The 24194-nt window shown below is 47.0% G+C and overlaps 13 non-coding genes and 4 pseudogenes across 13 annotated transcripts; all 17 read left to right on the top strand.

Annotated features, from left to right (window-relative positions):
* Positions 1 to 948: 948 nt before the first annotated feature.
* LOC141204212 (U2 spliceosomal RNA) lies at positions 949 to 1139 on the top strand. Its single transcript, XR_012275180.1, has one exon. It is a non-coding gene; the product is annotated as a U2 spliceosomal RNA (small nuclear RNA).
* Positions 1140 to 2250: 1111 nt separating this feature from the next.
* On the top strand, positions 2251 to 2441 carry LOC141204635 (U2 spliceosomal RNA). The gene has a single exon (XR_012275493.1). It is a non-coding gene; the product is annotated as a U2 spliceosomal RNA (small nuclear RNA).
* Positions 2442 to 3556: 1115 nt separating this feature from the next.
* Positions 3557 to 3733, top strand: LOC141204466 (U2 spliceosomal RNA; annotated as a pseudogene).
* Positions 3734 to 7180: 3447 nt separating this feature from the next.
* On the top strand, positions 7181 to 7375 carry LOC141204257 (U2 spliceosomal RNA). Its single transcript, XR_012275224.1, has one exon. It is a non-coding gene; the product is annotated as a U2 spliceosomal RNA (small nuclear RNA).
* Positions 7376 to 8490: 1115 nt separating this feature from the next.
* LOC141204634 (U2 spliceosomal RNA) lies at positions 8491 to 8681 on the top strand. Its single transcript, XR_012275492.1, has one exon. It is a non-coding gene; the product is annotated as a U2 spliceosomal RNA (small nuclear RNA).
* Positions 8682 to 9796: 1115 nt separating this feature from the next.
* LOC141204112 (U2 spliceosomal RNA) lies at positions 9797 to 9987 on the top strand. The gene has a single exon (XR_012275084.1). It is a non-coding gene; the product is annotated as a U2 spliceosomal RNA (small nuclear RNA).
* Positions 9988 to 11096: 1109 nt separating this feature from the next.
* On the top strand, positions 11097 to 11287 carry LOC141204155 (U2 spliceosomal RNA). The gene has a single exon (XR_012275127.1). It is a non-coding gene; the product is annotated as a U2 spliceosomal RNA (small nuclear RNA).
* Positions 11288 to 12398: 1111 nt separating this feature from the next.
* On the top strand, positions 12399 to 12589 carry LOC141204633 (U2 spliceosomal RNA). The gene has a single exon (XR_012275491.1). It is a non-coding gene; the product is annotated as a U2 spliceosomal RNA (small nuclear RNA).
* A 1115-nt stretch (positions 12590 to 13704) lies between these two features.
* On the top strand, positions 13705 to 13895 carry LOC141204632 (U2 spliceosomal RNA). Its single transcript, XR_012275490.1, has one exon. It is a non-coding gene; the product is annotated as a U2 spliceosomal RNA (small nuclear RNA).
* Positions 13896 to 15010: 1115 nt separating this feature from the next.
* LOC141204631 (U2 spliceosomal RNA) lies at positions 15011 to 15201 on the top strand. Its single transcript, XR_012275489.1, has one exon. It is a non-coding gene; the product is annotated as a U2 spliceosomal RNA (small nuclear RNA).
* Positions 15202 to 16316: 1115 nt separating this feature from the next.
* LOC141204630 (U2 spliceosomal RNA) lies at positions 16317 to 16507 on the top strand. Its single transcript, XR_012275488.1, has one exon. It is a non-coding gene; the product is annotated as a U2 spliceosomal RNA (small nuclear RNA).
* Positions 16508 to 17622: 1115 nt separating this feature from the next.
* On the top strand, positions 17623 to 17813 carry LOC141204200 (U2 spliceosomal RNA). The gene has a single exon (XR_012275169.1). It is a non-coding gene; the product is annotated as a U2 spliceosomal RNA (small nuclear RNA).
* A 1115-nt stretch (positions 17814 to 18928) lies between these two features.
* LOC141204628 (U2 spliceosomal RNA) lies at positions 18929 to 19119 on the top strand. The gene has a single exon (XR_012275486.1). It is a non-coding gene; the product is annotated as a U2 spliceosomal RNA (small nuclear RNA).
* A 1115-nt stretch (positions 19120 to 20234) lies between these two features.
* Positions 20235 to 20326, top strand: LOC141204446 (U2 spliceosomal RNA; annotated as a pseudogene).
* Positions 20327 to 21094: 768 nt separating this feature from the next.
* Positions 21095 to 21273, top strand: LOC141204356 (U2 spliceosomal RNA; annotated as a pseudogene).
* Positions 21274 to 22385: 1112 nt separating this feature from the next.
* LOC141204165 (U2 spliceosomal RNA) lies at positions 22386 to 22576 on the top strand. The gene has a single exon (XR_012275136.1). It is a non-coding gene; the product is annotated as a U2 spliceosomal RNA (small nuclear RNA).
* A 1115-nt stretch (positions 22577 to 23691) lies between these two features.
* Positions 23692 to 23807, top strand: LOC141204425 (U2 spliceosomal RNA; annotated as a pseudogene).
* Positions 23808 to 24194: the final 387 nt, after the last annotated feature.

The following is a 24194-nucleotide window of genomic DNA, read 5'->3' as shown; positions in this document are numbered from 1 at the left end:
ACTTCAGCAACTGTGCATTGCATTGCCATGTAATGTGATGCAATGCTATCTTTCTAGCTCTCCCTTTTTACTTCCTTTTGGATAAACAGACATATTAGGCAAGCATTTTGGAGCTTTCACCTAAATAACTACAGGTGGTGAGATAAGCTGCACAATATAATTGACCTTTCAGTATATTGTTGCACACACACCATCTATTTAGCAAATGCCCTTGTTATCAACAGCAGCCTTTTAAACTCACCTGAGCTAACAGGTATGTGCGCTGGTTACTCTGCTGCGCTTAAAATTTCTTTTTTGGTTTGCTACAATGCCTTTTCTGAAACGTTGTCTCCTTCTGCTGGAACACTGACTTCTTTCATTTAATGCCTGCAGACTATAAAAGAGAACCCAACCCAAAAAGTTTGGTTGATTAGTCTGTGGCATTCTGTTAAACTGTTGCTTATGGCGGTCTCTGTGAGCTTCTCAGCGACATTCAGCCAGCCAGGTATCCTGCCTGCAGTAGATGGAATGTGGCAATGGAACGCTGGCTGCGCGTGTCATAATAGGCTCTGAGCCTTTATATACCTGTGCACAGCAGCAGCCACCTTCAGTCTGCTGCTGGACAGCCAGCAGCAGCAGCAGCAGGAGAGGTATGTAATCAGGAGCCCTCCTGCTAAGGGTAGACAGCTGCTCGTTCCACCCCACCCCCCGCCTTAATTGGTTCTCCTCCCTTCCAACGGTGTTGAGGCGGGTGGGAACAGCAGGGGGTGAAGGTGCTGTGTTTAAAGAGGTGGAGTTATGCAGATCTAAAACGCGTGGATTGCAGCAGCAGCAAGCCGAAAAGTGCAGGCATGTAAGGGATCTAGAGGTTGACAACATGTCTTCTTAACGGGAGTCCAGGAGCTCATCTCCACAAATGGACTTTTCAGGATCCTTGGGTGGCTCCGTAGTTTGAAACCAATTCTGGTTATCGCTTCTCATCCTTTTGGCTAAGATCAAGTGTAGTATCTGTTCTTATCAGTTTAATATCTGATACGTCCCCTATCTGGGGACCATATATTAAATGGATTTTTAGAACAGGGAGATGGAAAAAGAGCTTGCTCTGTCCACTCCACGCATTGACCTGGTATTGCAGTATCTCCAGGACCGGTGCACCCCTTCTTTAATGCAGTTTCTAAAATCAGAAAGAATTGAATTCAATGTTTTTTGTTCATTTTGCTTGTTTGTCGGATTTTGGGATGGACTCTTTGGCTTTGCTTTTCTTCTCCTCATTGGATTTTTCATGTTCAAAGTTGCAGAAGCCAGATTACAAGCTCATTTTGGTTCAACTTCAGCAACTGTGCATTGCATTGCCATGTAATGTGATGCAATGCTATCTTTCTATCTCTCCTTTTTACTTCCTTTTGGATAAACAGACATATTAGGCAAGCATTTTGGAGCTTTCACCTAAATAACTACAGGTGGTGAGATAAGCTGCACAATATAATTGACCTTTCAGTATATTGTTGCACACACACCATCTATTTAGCAAATGCCCTTGTTATCAACAGCAGCCTTTTAAACTCACCTGAGCTAACAGGTATGTGCGCTGGTTACTCTGCTGCGCTTAAAATTTCTTTTTTGGTTTGCTACAATGCCTTTTCTGAAACGTTGTCTCCTGCTGGAACACTGACTTCTTTCATTTAATGCCTGCAGACTATAAAAGAGAACCCAACCCAAAAAGTTTGGTTGATTAGTCTGTGGCATTCTGTTAAACTGTTGCTTATGGCGGTCTCTGTGAGCTTCTCAGCGACATTCAGCCAGCCAGGTATCCTGCCTGCAGTAGATGGAATGTGGCAATGGAACGCTGGCTGCGCGTGTCATAATAGGCTCTGAGCCTTTATATACCTGTGCACAGCAGCAGCCACCTTCAGTCTGCTGCTGGACAGCCAGCAGCAGCAGCAGCAGGAGAGGTATGTAATCAGGAGCCCTCCTGCTAAGGGTAGACAGCTGCTCGTTCCACCCCACCCCCCGCCTTAATTGGTTCTCCTCCCTTCCAACGGTGTTGAGGCGGGTGGGAACAGCAGGGGGTGAAGGTGCTGTGTTTAAAGAGGTGGAGTTATGCAGATCTAAAACGCGTGGATTGCAGCAGCAGCAAGCCGAAAAGTGCAGGCATGTAAGGGATCTAGAGGTTGACAACATGTCTTCTTAACGGGAGTCCAGGAGCTCATCTCCACAAATGGACTTTTCAGGATCCTTGGGTGGCTCCGTAGTTTGAAACCAATTCTGGTTATCGCTTCTCGGCCTTTTGGCTAAGATCAAGTGTAGTATCTGTTCTTATCAGTTTAATATCTGATACGTCCCCTATCTGGGGACCATATATTAAATGGATTTTTAGAACAGGGAGATGGAAAAAGAGCTTGCTCTGTCCACTCCACGCATTGACCTGGTATTGCAGTATCTCCAGGACCGGTGCACCCCTTCTTTAATGCAGTTTCTAAAATCAGAAAGAATTGAATTCAATGTTTTTTGTTCATTTTGCTTGTTTGTCGGATTTTGGGATGGACTCTTTGGCTTTGCTTTTCTTCTCCTCATTGGATTTTTCATGTTCAAAGTTGCAGAAGCCAGATTACAAGCTCATTTTGGTTCAACTTCAGCAACTGTGCATTGCATTGCCATGTAATGTGATGCAATGCTATCTTTCTAGCTCTCCCTTTTTACTTCCTTTTGGATAAACAGACATATTAGGCAAGCATTTTGGAGCTTTCACCTAAATAACTACAGGTGGTGAGATAAGCTGCACAATATAATTGACCTTTCAGTATATTGTTGCACACACACCATCTATTTAGCAAATGCCCTTGTTATCAACAGCAGCCTTTTAAACTCACCTGAGCTAACAGGTATGTGCGCTGGTTACTCTGCTGCGCTTAAAATTTCTTTTTTGGTTTGCTACAATGCCTTTTCTGAAACGTTGTCTCCTTCTGCTGGAACACTGACTTCTTTCATTTAATGCCTGCAGACTATAAAAGAGAACCCAACCCAAAAAGTTTGGTTGATTAGTCTGTGGCATTCTGTTAAACTGTTGCTTATGGCGGTCTCTGTGAGCTTCTCAGCGACATTCAGCCAGCCAGGTATCCTGCCTGCAGTAGATGGAATGTGGCAATGGAACGCTGGCTGCGCGTGTCATAATAGGCTCTGAGCCTTTATATACCTGTGCACAGCAGCAGCCACCTTCAGTCTGCTGCTGGACAGCCAGCAGCAGCAGCAGCAGGAGAGGTATGTAATCAGGAGCCCTCCTGCTAAGGGTAGACAGCTGCTCGTTCCACCCCACCCCCCGCCTTAATTGGTTCTCCTCCCTTCCAACGGTGTTGAGGCGGGTGGGAACAGCAGGGGGTGAAGGTGCTGTGTTTAAAGAGGTGGAGTTATGCAGATCTAAAACGCGTGGATTGCAGCAGCAGCAAGCCGAAAAGTGCAGGCATGTAAGGGATCTAGAGGTTGACAACATGTCTTCTTAACGGGAGTCCAGGAGCTCATCTCCACAAATGGACTTTTCAGGATCCTTAGGTGGCTCCGTAGTTTGAAACCAATTCTGGTTATCGCTTCTCGGCCTTTTGGCTAAGATCAAGTGTAGTATTTATGCCTTCCTTACTTCCCAGTTGTGTGATGTTTATATGTTGCAGGAATGTTCCCTTCCCTCCTCTAGGTCCTTCAAACATCTGGCCAGGGAGTGGTCCCACGGTCCATCCTACTGGTCCGGTGGGGGTGACTGCAAGTCTGCGGGGGTCGCAATTCTGATCAGGTGGGGCGCATTCACGCTTGAGTCCGTCCAGGAGCTCATCTGCGGCAGGGCTCTTGTTGTAGATGGCAACTGGGCAGGAGAACCTGTCAGGTTCATCAACGTGTATGCGTCCCCACTGAAGAATGAGCGTTTGGAGCTTTTCCAGACCCTGCGGCTTCAGCTTGCCACCACCAGGACCTTAGTGATGGCCGGGGATTTCAACTGCCCCATCGAGGAGGACGGTCGTAGTTCTGGCACATCTGCCAAGTTGGACATCACGTCCAAGCTGCTCATCGAGATGGTAACCGAGGCCTCTCTTCAGGACGTGGTGGGCTCCATGGGGAGTTGCTCCACGAACTATTCGTGGAGCCGACCCGATGGCTCACTCCACTCCAGGATTGACTTTGTGTTCACCTCTCGGGCAGTCAGGCAGAGTAGGCACTCGATGGTCTCCTGCTTCTTCTCCGACCACAGAGCCATTCACTTACAAGGTGTCCTCGGCGACGGTTTTCCGTCCGGCCCCGGCTCCTGGAAGCTGAATTGTGCTCTGCTGGCTCAGGATGAAGTCGTGGAGGAGCTGAGAGCAGCCTACGCAATGTGGCAGTCCTACAAGGGTAGCTTCCAAACAGTCTCTGATTGGTGGGAATATGTTAAACTTGAGTTTCGCTGTTTCTTTCAGGCCAAGGGTCGACAACAGGCGTGTGAGAAGAGGAGGGACTTCAGAGGGCTGCAGCGCGAGCTGCGGTCGCTGCAGGACCTTCTTCACTGCGGCTGGGACGTGAGGGAGGAGCTGGAGGAGACCAAGAAGAGCCTGAAAAGGCACTTTGAGGAGGAGTCCAAGCGAATCATCTTCCGTTCCAAAGTGGAGAATCTGGAGAAGGGTGAGAAATGTAACTCATTCTTTTTCAGGAAACTTCATGCCGGTCACACGCCCCTGAACGAGCTGCGAGACGAGAGCGGAAACATGCGACGTGGGAAGGAGGACGTGATGAGGGTCGTCAGCGACTTCTACAGCGAACTCTACTCCCACAAGACTACCGACCCCGACGCTGCTGATAAGTTCCTGTCAGGTATCACTAACCATCTTGATCCTGCAGGCACGGCAGCCTTGGACAAACCTCTGATGGTGGGCGAATTGCTCTCTGCCGCTAAATCCTTTAGGACCGGCAGGACCCCGGGCAGTGATGGTCTTCCAGCGGAGCTCTATGTAGCGCTGGGAGACCTCATCTGTCCGGACCTGTTGGACCTGTACGAGGAGATGGTGGTGGAGGGTAGAATGCCTCCATCTTTGAGGGAAGGAATGGTCACGATCCTGTACAAGCGGAAGGGAGAGAGGTGCGACCTGAGGAATTGGCGTCCCATCACTCTGCTCAACGTGGACTACAAGATCCTGGCCAAGACGATGGCGACACGACTTAAGACGGTCATCGGACGGATCATCCACCCGGACCAGACCTGCGGCATCCCTGGACGTCGCATCGCAGACAGCCTCGCTCTCGTGCGGGACACGGTCGAGTACATCAAGGTCCGCCGCGCACACGCGGCCCTGGTCTCCTTGGATCAGGAGAAGGCCTTCGACCGGGTTTCCCACGAGTTCATGGGCCGAGCTCTGCACCGGTTAGGTTTGGGTAACATGTTTTGTTCGTATGTCCGTCTGATGTATTTTGATATCCACAGCTCGGTGTTGGTGAACGGCTGGAAGACTGACCCCTTCCCTGTCCTCTCTGGGGTCAGACAAGGCTGCCCTCTATCACCTCTTCTTTTTGTTTGTGTTATAGAACTCTTCGCAGAGGCTATCCGGCAGAATGGAGAGATCAGAGGGATCACCGCACCGGGTCCGGGACGACACGAGGTCAAGTGCTCGCTCTACATGGACGACGTCACCGTCTTCTGCGCTGATCGTGGTTCAGTCGACGCCCTCGTCCAGACGTGTGAGAGGTTCGGCCGGGCTTCAGGGGCCAAAGTCAACTGCAGGAAGTCGGAAGCCATGCTCTTCGGGGTTTGGCAGCCGGCCTCCTCCGCCCCCTTCCCCTTCAACATTCAACCGGATTTCCTCAAGGTGCTGGGAGTCTGGTTCGGGAAGGAAGGAGCGGCCCTCAAGTCCTGGCAAGAACGCTTGGCCAAGGTGAAGCAACGGATCGGACTCTGGAGCCTCAGACACCTCACTTGTGAGGGTAAGGCACTCGTCCTGCGTAATGAGGTCCTGCCCGTCTTGCAGTACACGGCGCAGGCCTGGCCCCCACACGTCACTGTGTGCAGGGCCATTACCAGGACAGTGTTTCACTTTGTCTGGGGATCCAAGATGGACAGAGTCAGGCGGGCCGTCATGTACAAGGAGCCTCGCAAGGGTGGGAAGGGCGTTCCAGATATCCCCACCCTCCTGCGATCCTCTTTTGTGTGTGATTGTGTCCGCCGGACTTTGCAAGTCAAGAATGGCTCCGCGGGCAGGTCCATGTCTCGCTTCTTCCTGCTTCCTCTTTGGAGGCGACTCGGCTGGGACAAGTGGGACAGCTCCTTCCCCTACAACTGGACGACGCCATGGTTCTACGGAGACGTCGTACGATTTGTGGGGGAGCATCAACTGGAGGGACTCAAGCCCGACTTGTGGAAGCCCAAAACTATCCACAAGCTAATCAGAGCCAAGGATGACGTGGAGAACATCATAGGACTTCACCAAGACACGCTGGAGACTGTGTGGACAAATGTGTCGTCTGACAGGCTGACCAACGGGCACAAGGACTTGTCGTGGATGGCGATTCAGGGCAGACTGCCCGTCCGGTCATTCATGCATGCCCGGAACCTGTGCAAGACCCGGTACTGCCCAAGGTGCCCCTTCGTGGAGGAAACATCTTTGCACACTTTTTGGGACTGCGGATTTGCACAGCGCCTATTGACTGCACTTGAGGACGACCTGAGGAACTCTGTCCCCAGGGCGAGCCTATCGCACCATTCTGTGCTTTACGGACTCTTCCCTGGGGTTCATACCGTCGGAGCCATCCAGGAGGCTTGGCGCCTTATGAACTGCTTCAAGGATGCCGTTTGGGTCGCCAGGAACCGGCTCATCTTGAGGAGGGAGAGGATGTCCATCCAGGACTGCCGCAGGCTGATCCACAGCCTGCTCAGAGACTATTCCATCATGGACGGTCCGGAGGACGAGGACGAGGACTAAACCCCTCCTCCCCCTCTCCCCTTATGTGTCTTGTCTTTCAATAAAGCTTCGGGCCTGTGATTTTCCCCTCCCCATCCCCTTTTTCCCAATCCCCATCCCTTATCACGGTTCGTCGTACTGTATTGATTGACATGCTTTTTCTTTCAGATTAAGTGTTTTGTGTAGCATAGGGGTGTGATGTGTCTAGTTAGTGCGTCGTATCCTCATGCTATGTAAATATGATGTAGAATTCTGTGTGTACTGGGCTGCGGCACTGTACACTGTCTGTTAACTTATTTTTTGTGCTAATAAAAGATATATTCAATCAAAAAAAATCTGTTCTTATCAGTTTAATATCTGATACGTCCCCTATCTGGGGACCATATATTAAATGGATTTTTAGAACAGGGAGATGGAAAAAGAGCTTGCTCTGTCCACTCCACGCATTGACCTGGTATTGCAGTATCTCCAGGACCGGTGCACCCCTTCTGTAATGCAGTTTCTAAAATCAGAAAGAATTGAATTCAATGTTTTTTGTTCATTTTGCTTGTTTGTCGGATTTTGGGATGGACTCTTTGGCTTTGCTTTTCTTCTCCTCATTGGATTTTTCATGTTCAAAGTTGCAGAAGCCAGATTACAAGCTCATTTTGGTTCAACTTCAGCAACTGTGCATTGCATTGCCATGTAATGTGATGCAATGCTATCTTTCTAGCTCTCCCTTTTTACTTCCTTTTGGATAAACAGACATATTAGGCAAGCATTTTGGAGCTTTCACCTAAATAACTACAGGTGGTGAGATAAGCTGCACAATATAATTGACCTTTCAGTATATTGTTGCACACACACCATCTATTTAGCAAATGCCCTTGTTATCAACAGCAGCCTTTTAAACTCACCTGAGCTAACAGGTATGTGCGCTGGTTACTCTGCTGCGCTTAAAATTTCTTTTTTGGTTTGCTACAATGCCTTTTCTGAAACGTTGTCTCCTTCTGCTGGAACACTGACTTCTTTCATTTAATGCCTGCAGACTATAAAAGAGAACCCAACCCAAAAAGTTTGGTTGATTAGTCTGTGGCATTCTGTTAAACTGTTGCTTATGGCGGTCTCTGTGAGCTTCTCAGCGACATTCAGCCAACCAGGTATCCTGCCTGCAGTAGATGGAATGTGGCAATGGAACGCTGGCTGCGCGTGTCATAATAGGCTCTGAGCCTTTATATACCTGTGCACAGCAGCAGCCACCTTCAGTCTGCTGCTGGACAGCCAGCAGCAGCAGCAGCAGGAGAGGTATGTAATCAGGAGCCCTCCTGCTAAGGGTAGACAGCTGCTCGTTCCACCCCACCCCCCGCCTTAATTGGTTCTCCTCCCTTCCAACGGTGTTGAGGCGGGTGGGAACAGCAGGGGGTGAAGGTGCTGTGTTTAAAGAGGTGGAGTTATGCAGATCTAAAACGCGTGGATTGCAGCAGCAGCAAGCCGAAAAGTGCAGGCATGTAAGGGATCTAGAGGTTGACAACATGTCTTCTTAACGGGAGTCCAGGAGCTCATCTCCACAAATGGACTTTTCAGGATCCTTGGGTGGCTCCGTAGTTTGAAACCAATTCTGGTTATCGCTTCTCGGCCTTTTGGCTAAGATCAAGTGTAGTATCTGTTCTTATCAGTTTAATATCTGATACGTCCCCTATCTGGGGACCATATATTAAATGGATTTTTAGAACAGGGAGATGGAAAAAGAGCTTGCTCTGTCCACTCCACGCATTGACCTGGTATTGCAGTATCTCCAGGACCGGTGCACCCCTTCTTTAATGCAGTTTCTAAAATCAGAAAGAATTGAATTCAATGTTTTTTGTTCATTTTGCTTGTTTGTCGGATTTTGGGATGGACTCTTTGGCTTTGCTTTTCTTCTCCTCATTGGATTTTTCATGTTCAAAGTTGCAGAAGCCAGATTACAAGCTCATTTTGGTTCAACTTCAGCAACTGTGCATTGCATTGCCATGTAATGTGATGCAATGCTATCTTTCTAGCTCTCCCTTTTTACTTCCTTTTGGATAAACAGACATATTAGGCAAGCATTTTGGAGCTTTCACCTAAATAACTACAGGTGGTGAGATAAGCTGCACAATATAATTGACCTTTCAGTATATTGTTGCACACACACCATCTATTTAGCAAATGCCCTTGTTATCAACAGCAGCCTTTTAAACTCACCTGAGCTAACAGGTATGTGCGCTGGTTACTCTGCTGCGCTTAAAATATCTTTTTTGGTTTGCTACAATGCCTTTTCTGAAACGTTGTCTCCTTCTGCTGGAACACTGACTTCTTTCATTTAATGCCTGCAGACTATAAAAGAGAACCCAACCCAAAAAGTTTGGTTGATTAGTCTGTGGCATTCTGTTAAACTGTTGCTTATGGCGGTCTCTGTGAGCTTCTCAGCGACATTCAGCCAGCCAGGTATCCTGCCTGCAGTAGATGGAATGTGGCAATGGAACGCTGGCTGCGCGTGTCATAATAGGCTCTGAGCCTTTATATACCTGTGCACAGCAGCAGCCACCTTCAGTCTGCTGCTGGACAGCCAGCAGCAGCAGCAGCAGGAGAGGTATGTAATCAGGAGCCCTCCTGCTAAGGGTAGACAGCTGCTCGTTCCACCCCACCCCCCGCCTTAATTGGTTCTCCTCCCTTCCAACGGTGTTGAGGCGGGTGGGAACAGCAGGGGGTGAAGGTGCTGTGTTTAAAGAGGTGGAGTTATGCAGATCTAAAACGCGTGGATTGCAGCAGCAGCAAGCCGAAAAGTGCAGGCATGTAAGGGATCTAGAGGTTGACAACATGTCTTCTTAACGGGAGTCCAGGAGCTCATCTCCACAAATGGACTTTTCAGGATCCTTGGGTGGCTCCGTAGTTTGAAACCAATTCTGGTTATCGCTTCTCGGCCTTTTGGCTAAGATCAAGTGTAGTATCTGTTCTTATCAGTTTAATATCTGATACGTCCCCTCTCTGGGGACCATATATTAAATGGATTTTTAGAACAGGGAGATGGAAAAAGAGCTTGCTCTGTCCACTCCACGCATTGACCTGGTATTGCAGTATCTCCAGGACCGGTGCACCCCTTCTTTAATGCAGTTTCTAAAATCAGAAAGAATTGAATTCAATGTTTTTTGTTCATTTTGCTTGTTTGTCGGATTTTGGGATGGACTCTTTGGCTTTGCTTTTCTTCTCCTCATTGGATTTTTCATGTTCAAAGTTGCAGAAGCCAGATTACAAGCTCATTTTGGTTCAACTTCAGCAACTGTGCATTGCATTGCCATGTAATGTGATGCAATGCTATCTTTCTAGCTCTCCCTTTTTACTTCCTTTTGGATAAACAGACATATTAGGCAAGCATTTTGGAGCTTTCACCTAAATAACTACAGGTGGTGAGATAAGCTGCACAATATAATTGACCTTTCAGTATATTGTTGCACACACACCATCTATTTAGCAAATGCCCTTGTTATCAACAGCAGCCTTTTAAACTCACCTGAGCTAACAGGTATGTGCGCTGGTTACTCTGCTGCGCTTAAAATTTCTTTTTTGGTTTGCTACAATGCCTTTTCTGAAACGTTGTCTCCTTCTGCTGGAACACTGACTTCTTTCATTTAATGCCTGCAGACTATAAAAGAGAACCCAACCCAAAAAGTTTGGTTGATTAGTCTGTGGCATTCTGTTAAACTGTTGCTTATGGCGGTCTCTGTGAGCTTCTCAGCGACATTCAGCCAGCCAGGTATCCTGCCTGCAGTAGATGGAATGTGGCAATGGAACGCTGGCTGCGCGTGTCATAATAGGCTCTGAGCCTTTATATACCTGTGCACAGCAGCAGCCACCTTCAGTCTGCTGCTGGACAGCCAGCAGCAGCAGGAGAGGTATGTAATCAGGAGCCCTCCTGCTAAGGGTAGACAGCTGCTCGTTCCACCCCACCCCCCACCTTAATTGGTTCTCCTCCCTTCCAACGGTGTTGAGGCGGGTGGGAACAGCAGGGGGTGAAGGTGCTGTGTTTAAAGAGGTGGAGTTATGCAGATCTAAAACGCGTGGATTGCAGCAGCAGCAAGCCGAAAAGTGCAGGCATGTAAGGGATCTAGAGGTTGACAACATGTCTTCTTAACGGGAGTCCAGGAGCTCATCTCCACAAATGGACTTTTCAGGATCCTTGGGTGGCTCCGTAGTTTGAAACCAATTCTGGTTATCGCTTCTCGGCCTTTTGGCTAAGATCAAGTGTTGTATCTGTTCTTATCAGTTTAATATCTGATACGTCCCCTATCTGGGGACCATATATTAAATGGATTTTTAGAACAGGGAGATGGAAAAAGAGCTTGCTCTGTCCACTCCACGCATTGACCTGGTATTGCAGTATCTCCAGGACCGGTGCACCCCTTCTGTAATGCAGTTTCTAAAATCAGAAAGAATTGAATTCAATGTTTTTTGTTCATTTTGCTTGTTTGTCGGATTTTGGGATGGACTCTTTGGCTTTGCTTTTCTTCTCCTCATTGGATTTTTCATGTTCAAAGTTGCAGAAGCCAGATTACAAGCTCATTTTGGTTCAACTTCAGCAACTGTGCATTGCATTGCCATGTAATGTGATGCAATGCTATCTTTCTAGCTCTCCCTTTTTACTTCCTTTTGGATAAACAGACATATTAGGCAAGCATTTTGGAGCTTTCACCTAAATAACTACAGGTGGTGAGATAAGCTGCACAATATAATTGACCTTTCAGTATATTGTTGCACACACACCATCTATTTAGCAAATGCCCTTGTTATCAACAGCAGCCTTTTAAACTCACCTGAGCTAACAGGTATGTGCGCTGGTTACTCTGCTGCGCTTAAAATTTCTTTTTTGGTTTGCTACAATGCCTTTTCTGAAACGTTGTCTCCTTCTGCTGGAACACTGACTTCTTTCATTTAATGCCTGCAGACTATAAAAGAGAACCCAACCCAAAAAGTTTGGTTGATTAGTCTGTGGCATTCTGTTAAACTGTTGCTTATGGCGGTCTCTGTGAGCTTCTCAGCGACATTCAGCCAGCCAGGTATCCTGCCTGCAGTAGATGGAATGTGGCAATGGAACGCTGGCTGCGCGTGTCATAATAGGCTCTGAGCCTTTATATACCTGTGCACAGCAGCAGCCATCTTCAGTCTGCTGCTGGACAGCCAGCAGCAGCAGCAGCAGGAGAGGTATGTAATCAGGAGCCCTCCTGCTAAGGGTAGACAGCTGCTCGTTCCACCCCACCCCCCGCCTTAATTGGTTCTCCTCCCAACGGTGTTGAGGCGGGTGGGAACAGCAGGGGGTGAAGGTGCTGTGTTTAAAGAGGTGGAGTTATGCAGATCTAAAACGCGTGGATTGCAGCAGCAGCAAGCCGAAAAGTGCAGGCATGTAAGGGATCTAGAGGTTGACAACATGTCTTCTTAACGGGAGTCCAGGAGCTCATCTCCACAAATGGACTTTTCAGGATCCTTGGGTGGCTCCGTAGTTTGAAACCAATTCTGGTTATCGCTTCTCGGCCTTTTGGCTAAGATCAAGTGTAGTATCTGTTCTTATCAGTTTAATATCTGATACGTCCCCTATCTGGGGACCATATATTAAATGGATTTTTAGAACAGGGAGATGGAAAAAGAGCTTGCTCTGTCCACTCCACGCATTGACCTGGTATTGCAGTATCTCCAGGACCGGTGCACCCCTTCTTTAATGCAGTTTCTAAAATCAGAAAGAATTGAATTCAATGTTTTTTGTTCATTTTGCTTGTTTGTCGGATTTTGGGATGGACTCTTTGGCTTTGCTTTTCTTCTCCTCATTGGATTTTTCATGTTCAAAGTTGCAGAAGCCAGATTACAAGCTCATTTTGGTTCAACTTCAGCAACTGTGCATTGCATTGCCATGTAATGTGATGCAATGCTATCTTTCTAGCTCTCCCTTTTTACTTCCTTTTGGATAAACAGACATATTAGGCAAGCATTTTGGAGCTTTCACCTAAATAACTACAGGTGGTGAGATAAGCTGCACAATATAATTGACCTTTCAGTATATTGTTGCACACACACCATCTATTTAGCAAATGCCCTTGTTATCAACAGCAGCCTTTTAAACTCACCTGAGCTAACAGGTATGTGCGCTGGTTACTCTGCTGCGCTTAAAATTTCTTTTTTGGTTTGCTACAATGCCTTTTCTGAAACGTTGTCTCCTTCTGCTGGAACACTGACTTCTTTCATTTAATGCCTGCAGACTATAAAAGAGAACCCAACCCAAAAAGTTTGGTTGATTAGTCTGTGGCATTCTGTTAAACTGTTGCTTATGGCGGTCTCTGTGAGCTTCTCAGCGACATTCAGCCAGCCAGGTATCCTGCCTGCAGTAGATGGAATGTGGCAATGGAACGCTGGCTGCGCGTGTCATAATAGGCTCTGAGCCTTTATATACCTGTGCACAGCAGCAGCCACCTTCAGTCTGCTGCTGGACAGCCAGCAGCAGCAGCAGCAGGAGAGGTATGTAATCAGGAGCCCTCCTGCTAAGGGTAGACAGCTGCTCGTTCCACCCCACCCCCCGCCTTAATTGGTTCTCCTCCCTTCCAACGGTGTTGAGGCGGGTGGGAACAGCAGGGGGTGAAGGTGCTGTGTTTAAAGAGGTGGAGTTATGCAGATCTAAAATGCGTGGATTGCAGCAGCAGCAAGCCGAAAAGTGCAGGCATGTAAGGGATCTAGAGGTTGACAACATGTCTTCTTAACGGGAGTCCAGGAGCTCATCTCCACAAATGGACTTTTCAGGATCCTTGGGTGGCTCCGTAGTTTGAAACCAATTCTGGTTATCGCTTCTCGGCCTTTTGGCTAAGATCAAGTGTAGTATCTGTTCTTATCAGTTTAATATCTGATACGTCCCCTATCTGGGGACCATATATTAAATGGATTTTTAGAACAGGGAGATGGAAAAAGAGCTTGCTCTGTCCACTCCACGCATTGACCTGGTATTGCAGTATCTCCAGGACCGGTGCACCCCTTCTTTAATGCAGTTTCTAAAATCAGAAAGAATTGAATTCAATGTTTTTTGTTCATTTTGCTTGTTTGTCGGATTTTGGGATGGACTCTTTGGCTTTGCTTTTCTTCTCCTCATTGGATTTTTCATGTTCAAAGTTGCAGAAGCCAGATTACAAGCTCATTTTGGTTCAACTTCAGCAACTGTGCATTGCATTGCCATGTAATGTGATGCAATGCTATCTTTCTAGCTCTCCCTTTTTACTTCCTTTTGGATAAACAGACATATTAGGCAAGCATTTTGGAGCTTTCACCTAAATAACTACAGGTGGTGAGATAAGCTGCACAATATAATTGACCTTTCAGTATATTGTTGCACACACACCATCTATTTAGCAAATGCCCTTGTTATCAACAGCAGCCTTTTAAACTCACCTGAGCTAACAGGTATGTGCGCTGGTTACTCTGCTGCGCTTAAAATTTCTTTTTTGGTTTGCTACAATGCCTTTTCTGAAACGTTGTCTCCTTCTGCTGGAACACTGACTTCTTTCATTTAATGCCTGCAGACTATAAAAGAGAACCCAACCCAAAAAGTTTGGTTGATTAGTCTGTGGCATTCTGTTAAACTGTTGCTTATGGCGGTCTCTGTGAGCTTCTCAGCGACATTCAGCCAGCCAGGTATCCTGCCTGCAGTAGATGGAATGTGGCAATGGAACGCTGGCTGCGCGTGTCATAATAGGCTCTGAGCCTTTATATACCTGTGCACAGCAGCAGCCACCTTCAGTCTGCTGCTGGACAGCCAGCAGCAGCAGCAGCAGGAGAGGTATGTAATCAGGAGCCCTCCTGCTAAGGGTAGACAGCTGCTCGTTCCACCCCACCCCCCGCCTTAATTGGTTCTCCTCCCTTCCAACGGTGTTGAGGCGGGTGGGAACAGCAGGGGGTGAAGGTGCTGTGTTTAAAGAGGTGGAGTTATGCAGATCTAAAACGCGTGGATTGCAGCAGCAGCAAGCCGAAAAGTGCAGGCATGTAAGGGATCTAGAGGTTGACAACATGTCTTCTTAACGGGAGTCCAGGAGCTCATCTCCACAAATGGACTTTTCAGGATCCTTGGGTGGCTCCGTAGTTTGAAACCAATTCTGGTTATCGCTTCTCGGCCTTTTGGCTAAGATCAAGTGTAGTATCTGTTCTTATCAGTTTAATATCTGATACGTCCCCTATCTGGGGACCATATATTAAATGGATTTTTAGAACAGGGAGATGGAAAAAGAGCTTGCTCTGTCCACTCCACGCATTGACCTGGTATTGCAGTATCTCCAGGACCGGTGCACCCCTTCTTTAATGCAGTTTCTAAAATCAGAAAGAATTGAATTCAATGTTTTTTGTTCATTTTGCTTGTTTGTCGGATTTTGGGATGGACTCTTTGGCTTTGCTTTTCTTCTCCTCATTGGATTTTTCATGTTCAAAGTTGCAGAAGCCAGATTACAAGCTCATTTTGGTTCAACTTCAGCAACTGTGCATTGCATTGCCATGTAATGTGATGCAATACTATCTTTCTAGCTCTCCCTTTTTACTTCCTTTTGGATAAACAGACATATTAGGCAAGCATTTTGGAGCTTTCACCTAAATAACTACAGGTGGTGAGATAAGCTGCACAATATAATTGACCTTTCAGTATATTGTTGCACACACACCATCTATTTAGCAAATGCCCTTGTTATCAACAGCAGCCTTTTAAACTCACCTGAGCTAACAGGTATGTGCGCTGGTTACTCTGCTGCGCTTAAAATTTCTTTTTTGGTTTGCTACAATGCCTTTTCTGAAACGTTGTCTCCTTCTGCTGGAACACTGACTTCTTTCATTTAATGCCTGCAGACTATAAAAGAGAACCCAACCCAAAAAGTTTGGTTGATTAGTCTGTGGCATTCTGTTAAACTGTTGCTTATGGCGGTCTCTGTGAGCTTCTCAGCGACATTCAGCCAGCCAGGTATCCTGCCTGCAGTAGATGGAATGTGGCAATGGAACGCTGGCTGCGCGTGTCATAATAGGCTCTGAGCCTTTATATACCTGTGCACAGCAGCAGCCACCTTCAGTCTGCTGCTGGACAGCCAGCAGCAGCAGCAGCAGGAGAGGTATGTAATCAGGAGCCCTCCTGCTAAGGGTAGACAGCTGCTCGTTCCACCCCACCCCCCGCCTTAATTGGTTCTCCTCCCTTCCAACGGTGTTGAGGCGGGTGGGAACAGCAGGGGGTGAAGGTGCTGTGTTTAAAGAGGTGGAGTTATGCAGATCTAAAACGCGTGGATTGCAGCAGCAGCAAGCCGAAAAGTGCAGGCATGTAAGGGATCTAGAGGTTGACAACATGTCTTCTTAACGGGAGTCCAGGAGCTCATCTCCACAAATGGACTTTTCAGGATCCTTGGGTGGCTCCGTAGTTTGAAACCAATTCTGGTTATCGCTTCTCGGCCTTTTGGCTAAGATCAAGTGTAGTATCTGTTCTTATCAGTTTAATATCTGATACGTCCCCTATCTGGGGACCATATATTAAATGGATTTTTAGAACAGGGAGATGGAAAAAGAGCTTGCTCTGTCCACTCCACGCATTGACCTGGTATTGCAGTATCTCCAGGACCGGTGCACCCCTTCTTTAATGCAGTTTCTAAAATCAGAAAGAATTGAATTCAATGTTTTTTGTTCATTTTGCTTGTTTGTCGGATTTTGGGATGGACTCTTTGGCTTTGCTTTTCTTCTCCTCATTGGATTTTTCATGTTCAAAGTTGCAGAAGCCAGATTACAAGCTCATTTTGGTTCAACTTCAGCAACTGTGCATTGCATTGCCATGTAATGTGATGCAATGCTATCTTTCTAGCTCTCCCTTTTTACTTCCTTTTGGATAAACAGACATATTAGGCAAGCATTTTGGAGCTTTCACCTAAATAACTACAGGTGGTGAGATAAGCTGCACAATATAATTGACCTTTCAGTATATTGTTGCACACACACCATCTATTTAGCAAATGCCCTTGTTATCAACAGCAGCCTTTTAAACTCACCTGAGCTAACAGGTATGTGCGCTGGTTACTCTGCTGCGCTTAAAATTTCTTTTTTGGTTTGCTACAATGCCTTTTCTGAAACGTTGTCTCCTTCTGCTGGAACACTGACTTCTTTCATTTAATGCCTGCAGACTATAAAAGAGAACCCAACCCAAAAAGTTTGGTTGATTAGTCTGTGGCATTCTGTTAAACTGTTGCTTATGGCGGTCTCTGTGAGCTTCTCAGCGACATTCAGCCAGCCAGGTATCCTGCCTGCAGTAGATGGAATGTGGCAATGGAACGCTGGCTGCGCGTGTCATAATAGGCTCTGAGCCTTTATATACCTGTGCACAGCAGCAGCCACCTTCAGTCTGCTGCTGGACAGCCAGCAGCAGCAGCAGCAGGAGAGGTATGTAATCAGGAGCCCTCCTGCTAAGGGTAGACAGCTGCTCGTTCCACCCCACCCCCCGCCTTAATTGGTTCTCCTCCCTTCCAACGGTGTTGAGGCGGGTGGGAACAGCAGGGGGTGAAGGTGCTGTGTTTAAAGAGGTGGAGTTATGCAGATCTAAAACGCGTGGATTGCAGCAGCAGCAAGCCGAAAAGTGCAGGCATGTAAGGGATCTAGAGGTTGACAACATGTCTTCTTAACGGGAGTCCAGGAGCTCATCTCCACAAATGGACTTTTCAGGATCCTTGGGTGGCTCCGTAGTTTGAAACCAATTCTGGTTATCGCTTCTCGGCCTTTTCGCTAAGATCAAGTGTAGTATCTGTTCTTATCAGTTTAATATCTGATACGTCCCCTATCTGGGGACCATATATTAAATGGATTTTTAGAACAGGGAGATGGAAAAAGAGCTTGCTCTGTCCACTCCACGCATTGACCTGGTATTGCAGTATCTCCAGGACCGGTGCACCCCTTCTTTAATGCAGTTTCTAAAATCAGAAAGAATTGAATTCAATGTTTTTTGTTCATTTTGCTTGTTTGTCGGATTTTGGGATGGACTCTTTGGCTTTGCTTTTCTTCTCCTCATTGGATTTTTCATGTTCAAAGTTGCAGAAGCCAGATTACAAGCTCATTTTGGTTCAACTTCAGCAACTGTGCATTGCATTGCCATGTAATGTGATGCAATGCTATCTTTCTAGCTCTCCCTTTTTACTTCCTTTTGGATAAACAGACATATTAGGCAAGCATTTTGGAGCTTTCACCTAAATAACTACAGGTGGTGAGATAAGCTGCACAATATAATTGACCTTTCAGTATATTGTTGCACACACACCATCTATTTAGCAAATGCCCTTGTTATCAACAGCAGCCTTTTAAACTCACCTGAGCTAACAGGTATGTGCGCTGGTTACTCTGCTGCGCTTAAAATTTCTTTTTTGGTTTGCTACAATGCCTTTTCTGAAACGTTGTCTCCTTCTGCTGGAACACTGACTTCTTTCATTTAATGCCTGCAGACTATAAAAGAGAACCCAACCCAAAAAGTTTGGTTGATTAGTCTGTGGCATTCTGTTAAACTGTTGCTTATGGCGGTCTCTGTGAGCTTCTCAGCGACATTCAGCCAGCCAGGTATCCTGCCTGCAGTAGATGGAATGTGGCAATGGAACGCTGGCTGCGCGTGTCATAATAGGCTCTGAGCCTTTATATACCTGTGCACAGCAGCAGCCACCTTCAGTCTGCTGCTGGACAGCCAGCAGCAGCAGCAGCAGGAGAGGTATGTAATCAGGAGCCCTCCTGCTAAGGGTAGACAGCTGCTCGTTCCACCCCACCCCCCGCCTTAATTGGTTCTCCTCCCTTCCAACGGTGTTGAGGCGGGTGGGAACAGCAGGGGGTGAAGGTGCTGTGTTTAAAGAGGTGGAGTTATGCAGATCTAAAACGCGTGGATTGCAGCAGCAGCAAGCCGAAAAGTGCAGGCATGTAAGGGATCTAGAGGTTGTCAACATGTCTTCTTAACGGGAGTCCAGGAGCTCATCTCCACAAATGGACTTTTCAGGATCCTTGGGTGGCTCCGTAGTTTGAAACCAATTCTGGTTATCGCTTCTCGGCCTTTTGGCTAAGATCAAGTGTAGTATCTGTTCTTATCAGTTTAATATCTGATACGTCCCCTATCTGGGGACCATATATTAAATGGATTTTTAGAACAGGGAGATGGAAAAAGAGCTTGCTCTGTCCACTCCACGCATTGACCTGGTATTGCAGTATCTCCAGGACCGGTGCACCCCTTCTTTAATGCAGTTTCTAAAATCAGAAAGAATTGAATTCAATGTTTTTTGTTCATTTTGCTTGTTTGTCGGATTTTGGGATGGACTCTTTGGCTTTGCTTTTCTTCTCCTCATTGGATTTTTCATGTTCAAAGTTGCAGAAGCCAGATTACAAGCTCATTTTGGTTCAACTTCAGCAACTGTGCATTGCATTGCCATGTAATGTGATGCAATGCTATCTTTCTAGCTCTCCCTTTTTACTTCCTTTTGGATAAACAGACATATTAGGCAAGCATTTTGGAGCTTTCACCTAAATAACTACAGGTGGTGAGATAAGCTGCACAATATAATTGACCTTTCAGTATATTGTTGCACACACACCATCTATTTAGCAAATGCCCTTGTTATCAACAGCAGCCTTTTAAACTCACCTGAGCTAACAGGTATGTGCGCTGGTTACTCTGCTGCGCTTAAAATTTCTTTTTTGGTTTGCTACAATGCCTTTTCTGAAACGTTGTCTCCTTCTGCTGGAACACTGACTTCTTTCATTTAATGCCTGCAGACTATAAAAGAGAACCCAACCCAAAAAGTTTGGTTGATTAGTCTGTGGCATTCTGTTAAACTGTTGCTTATGGCGGTCTCTGTGAGCTTCTCAGCGACATTCAGCCAGCCAGGTATCCTGCCTGCAGTAGATGGAATGTGGCAATGGAACGCTGGCTGCGCGTGTCATAATAGGCTCTGAGCCTTTATATACCTGTGCACAGCAGCAGCCACCTTCAGTCTGCTGCTGGACAGCCAGCAGCAGCAGCAGCAGGAGAGGTATGTAATCAGGAGCCCTCCTGCTAAGGGTAGACAGCTGCTCGTTCCACCCCACCCCCCGCCTTAATTGGTTCTCCTCCCTTCCAACGGTGTTGAGGCGGGTGGGAACAGCAGGGGGTGAAGGTGCTGTGTTTAAAGAGGTGGAGTTATGCAGATCTAAAACGCGTGGACTGCAGCAGCAGCAAGCCGAAAAGTGCAGGCATGTAAGGGATCTAGAGGTTGACAACATGTCTTCTTAACGGGAGTCCAGGAGCTCATCTCCACAAATGGACTTTTCAGGATCCTTGGGTGGCTCCGTAGTTTGAAACCAATTCTGGTTATCGCTTCTCGGCCTTTTGGCTAAGATCAAGTGTAGTATCTTTCGAAAAGGCGGTTTTGGATGTTGGCCGCCCTAGTAGATTGATACATTATGCACACTGGGGTTTAGGCGCTTGTTAGTACGCCAGGTGGCTAATATAGTCATCTCGTGGAAAGCATGGCCCCCCAGGATCGACGCCATTGGGCCGGGGAAGATCGAAAGCCCGAAGTGTGAAGTGCCCCAGGAGTGGTGACCCTGGGGTGCCTTAACTCACTGGGATTGGGAACCCCACTTGAGTTTATGGCACATTTGCACAAGCACTTCAAATTTTCTTTCTTCGCACACACCATTATTCCGGGCCTTCTGGCCTTAGGATGGGGAATTTTTCAATTCCCGGTCGAAGGTCCGGGCAGTATTATACTGTGAAACCTTCACTATTTATTTAATTTCTTTGTCACTGTGTGTCCACTTATTCACGTGTGTCACGTCCTACTAGGATTTTGTCGGGATGCGGTTCCCTTACGGGTTCCTCTCTTGGCAGGTCTAGGGGGGGAGTGTGTGGCCATCAGGTTCCGCTCCCCCCTGAACCCCCCTGGCTCTCCTCTTTCGGGAGGAGAGCGTTGTTGGCTCCCCTCTTCCGGGAGGGGAGCACAGTCTTTAGCTCCCAGTGCCTTGCTCGGGTGAGAACTCGGGCAGGTGCTGGGGGTAAGATTGGGTCGCCTCTGGCTTCGGCTGGAGGTGGCTTTTTGGCTCGGAGGGACGGGAAATGGTTTGGGGGACCCTTCTCCTTTTGGAGAGGGTTTCAAGAAGACCAGCATCCTAGTGCACTTTTTTTGTGGCACTTGTCACTTTTTTAAGCGCACTCGGGTTTTGTACACGAATTCGGGCTTTCAAAAAAAAAAAAAAATCTGTTCTTATCAGTTTAATATCTGATACGTCCCCTATCTGGGGACCATATATTAAATGGATTTTTAGAACAGGGAGATGGAAAAAGAGCTTGCTCTGTCCACTCCACGCATTGACCTGGTATTGCAGTATCTCCAGGACCGGTGCACCCCTTCTTTAATGCAGTTTCTAAAATCAGAAAGAATTGAATTCAATGTTTTTTGTTCATTTTGCTTGTTTGTTGGATTTTGGGATGGACTCTTTGGCTTTGCTTTTCTTCTCCTCATTGGATTTTTCATGTTCAAAGTTGCAGAAGCCAGATTACAAGCTCATTTTGGTTCAACTTCAGCAACTGTGCATTGCATTGCCATGTAATGTGATGCAATGCTATCTTTCTAGCTCTCCCTTTTTACTTCCTTTTGGATAAACAGACATATTAGGCAAGCATTTTGGAGCTTTCACCTAAATAACTACAGGTGGTGAGATAAGCTGCACAATATAATTGACCTTTCAGTATATTGTTGCACACACACCATCTATTTAGCAAATGCCCTTGTTATCAACAGCAGCCTTTTAAACTCACCTGAGCTAACAGGTATGTGCGCTGGTTACTCTGCTGCGCTTAAAATTTCTTTTTTGGTTTGCTACAATGCCTTTTCTGAAACGTTGTCTCCTTCTGCTGGAACACTGACTTCTTTCATTTAATGCCTGCAGACTATAAAAGAGAACCCAACCCAAAAAGTTTGGTTGATTAGTCTGTGGCATTCTGTTAAGCTGTTGCTTATGGCGGTCTCTGTGAGCTTCTCAGCGACATTCAGCCAGCCAGGTATCCTGCCTGCAGTAGATGGAATGTGGCAATGGAACGTTGGCTGCGCGTGTCATAATAGGCTCTGAGCCTTTATATACCTGTGCACAGCAGCAGCCACCTTCAGTCTGCTGCTGGACAGCCAGCAGCAGCAGCAGGAGAGGTATGTAATCAGGAGCCCTCCTGCTAAGGGTAGACAGCTGCTCGTTCCACCCCACCCCCCGCCTTAATTGGTTCTCCTCCCTTCCAACGGTGTTGAGGCGGGTGGGAACAGCAGGGGGTGAAGGTGCTGTGTTTAAAGAGGTGGAGTTATGCAGATCTAAAACGCGTGGATTGCAGCAGCAGCAAGCCGAAAAGTGCAGGCATGTAAGGGATCTAGAGGTTGACAACATGTCTTCTTAACGGGAGTCCAGGAGCTCATCTCCACAAATGGACTTTTCAGGATCCTTGGGTGGCTCCGTAGTTTGAAACCAATTCTGGTTATCGCTTCTCGGCCTTTTGGCTAAGATCAAGTGTAGTATCTGTTCTTACCAGTTTAATATCTGATACGTCCCCTATCTGGGGACCATATATTAAATGGATTTTTAGAACAGGGAGATGGAAAAAGAGCTTGCTCTGTCCACTCCACGCATTGACCTGGTATTGCAGTATCTCCAGGACCGGTGCACCCCTTCTTTAATGCAGTTTCTAAAATCAGAAAGAATTGAATTCAATGTTTTTTGTTCATTTTGCTTGTTTGTCGGATTTTGGGATGGACTCTTTGGCTTTGCTTTTCTTCTCCTCATTGGATTTTTCATGTTCAAAGTTGCAGAAGCCAGATTACAAGCTCATTTTGGTTCAACTTCAGCAACTGTGCATTGCATTGCCATGTAATGTGATGCAATGCTATCTTTCTAGCTCTCCCTTTTTACTTCCTTTTGGATAAACAGACATATTAGGCAAGCATTTTGGAGCTTTCACCTAAATAACTACAGGTGGTGAGATAAGCTGCACAATATAATTGACCTTTCAGTATATTGTTGCACACACACCATCTATTTAGCAAATGCCCTTGTTATCAACAGCAGCCTTTTAAACTCACCTGAGCTAACAGGTATGTGCGCTGGTTACTCTGCTGCGCTTAAAATTTCTTTTTTGGTTTGCTACAATGCCTTTTCTGAAACGTTGTCTCCTTCTGCTGGAACACTGACTTCTTTCATTTAATGCCTGCAGACTATAAAAGAGAACCCAACCCAAAAAGTTTGGTTGATTAGTCTGTGGCATTCTGTTAAACTGTTGCTTATGGCGGTCTCTGTGAGCTTCTCAGCGACATTCAGCCAGCCAGGTATCCTGCCTGCAGTAGATGGAATGTGGCAATGGAACGCTGGCTGCGCGTGTCATAATAGGCTCTGAGCCTTTATATACCTGTGCACAGCAGCAGCCACCTTCAGTCTGCTGCTGGACAGCCAGCAGCAGCAGCAGCAGGAGAGGTATGTAATCAGGAGCCCTCCTGCTAAGGGTAGACAGCTGCTCGTTCCACCCCACCCCCCGCCTTAATTGGTTCTCCTCCCTTCCAACGGTGTTGAGGCGGGTGGGAACAGCAGGGGGTGAAGGTGCTGTGTTTAAAGAGGTGGAGTTATGCAGATCTAAAACGCGTGGATTGCAGCAGCAGCAAGCCGAAAAGTGCAGGCATGTAAGGGATCTAGAGGTTGACAACATGTCTTCTTAACGGGAGTCCAGGAGCTCATCTCCACAAATGGACTTTTCAGGATCCTTGGGTGGCTCCGTAGTTTGAAACCAATTCTGGTTATCGCTTCTCGGCCTTTTGGCTAAGATCAAGTGTAGTATCTTTTGAAAAGGCAGTTTTGTCCTTGGGCTGCCCTAGTAAATTGATGCATATTACACACTGGTTTGGTGCACTTGTTAGTACGCCAGGTGGCTCATAGAGTTATCTGATGGAAAACGTGGCCCTCCAGGATTGAAGTCACTAGGCTGGGTAAGTGTGAGGTCTTTGGAGCAATGTGCCCCAGGAGTAGGCGCCCTGGTGGGAGTCCAAGCTTACTGGGACTGGGAACCCCAGAAAGACTTGGCTTCGTAGCACGCCGCACCTTTGCCAATCATACTTTCTGAGCAACCCCCCCTATTCCTGGCCTCCGGGCTAGGAAGGGGAATTTTTATAAACCCGGTCGGAGGTCCGGTCAGCTTTGGGCTGAGAAACCAACACAGGCTCCAGCTCCACTAGGGTGGCAGCCTAGATGGAAGCTGGGAGCACGAAAACGGCTCTTCTCCGGCTTCGGCTAGGGAGAGCATCG

Source organism: Phyllobates terribilis, unplaced genomic scaffold (genome assembly GCF_046119375.1).
Source record: "Phyllobates terribilis strain yellow unplaced genomic scaffold, ASM4611937v1 Scaffold_134__1_contigs__length_4944459, whole genome shotgun sequence".
Lineage (NCBI taxonomy): Eukaryota > Metazoa > Chordata > Amphibia > Anura > Dendrobatidae > Phyllobates > Phyllobates terribilis.
Note: the sequence above shows the minus strand (reverse complement) of the source record. Positions and strands in the feature narration are given on the sequence as shown.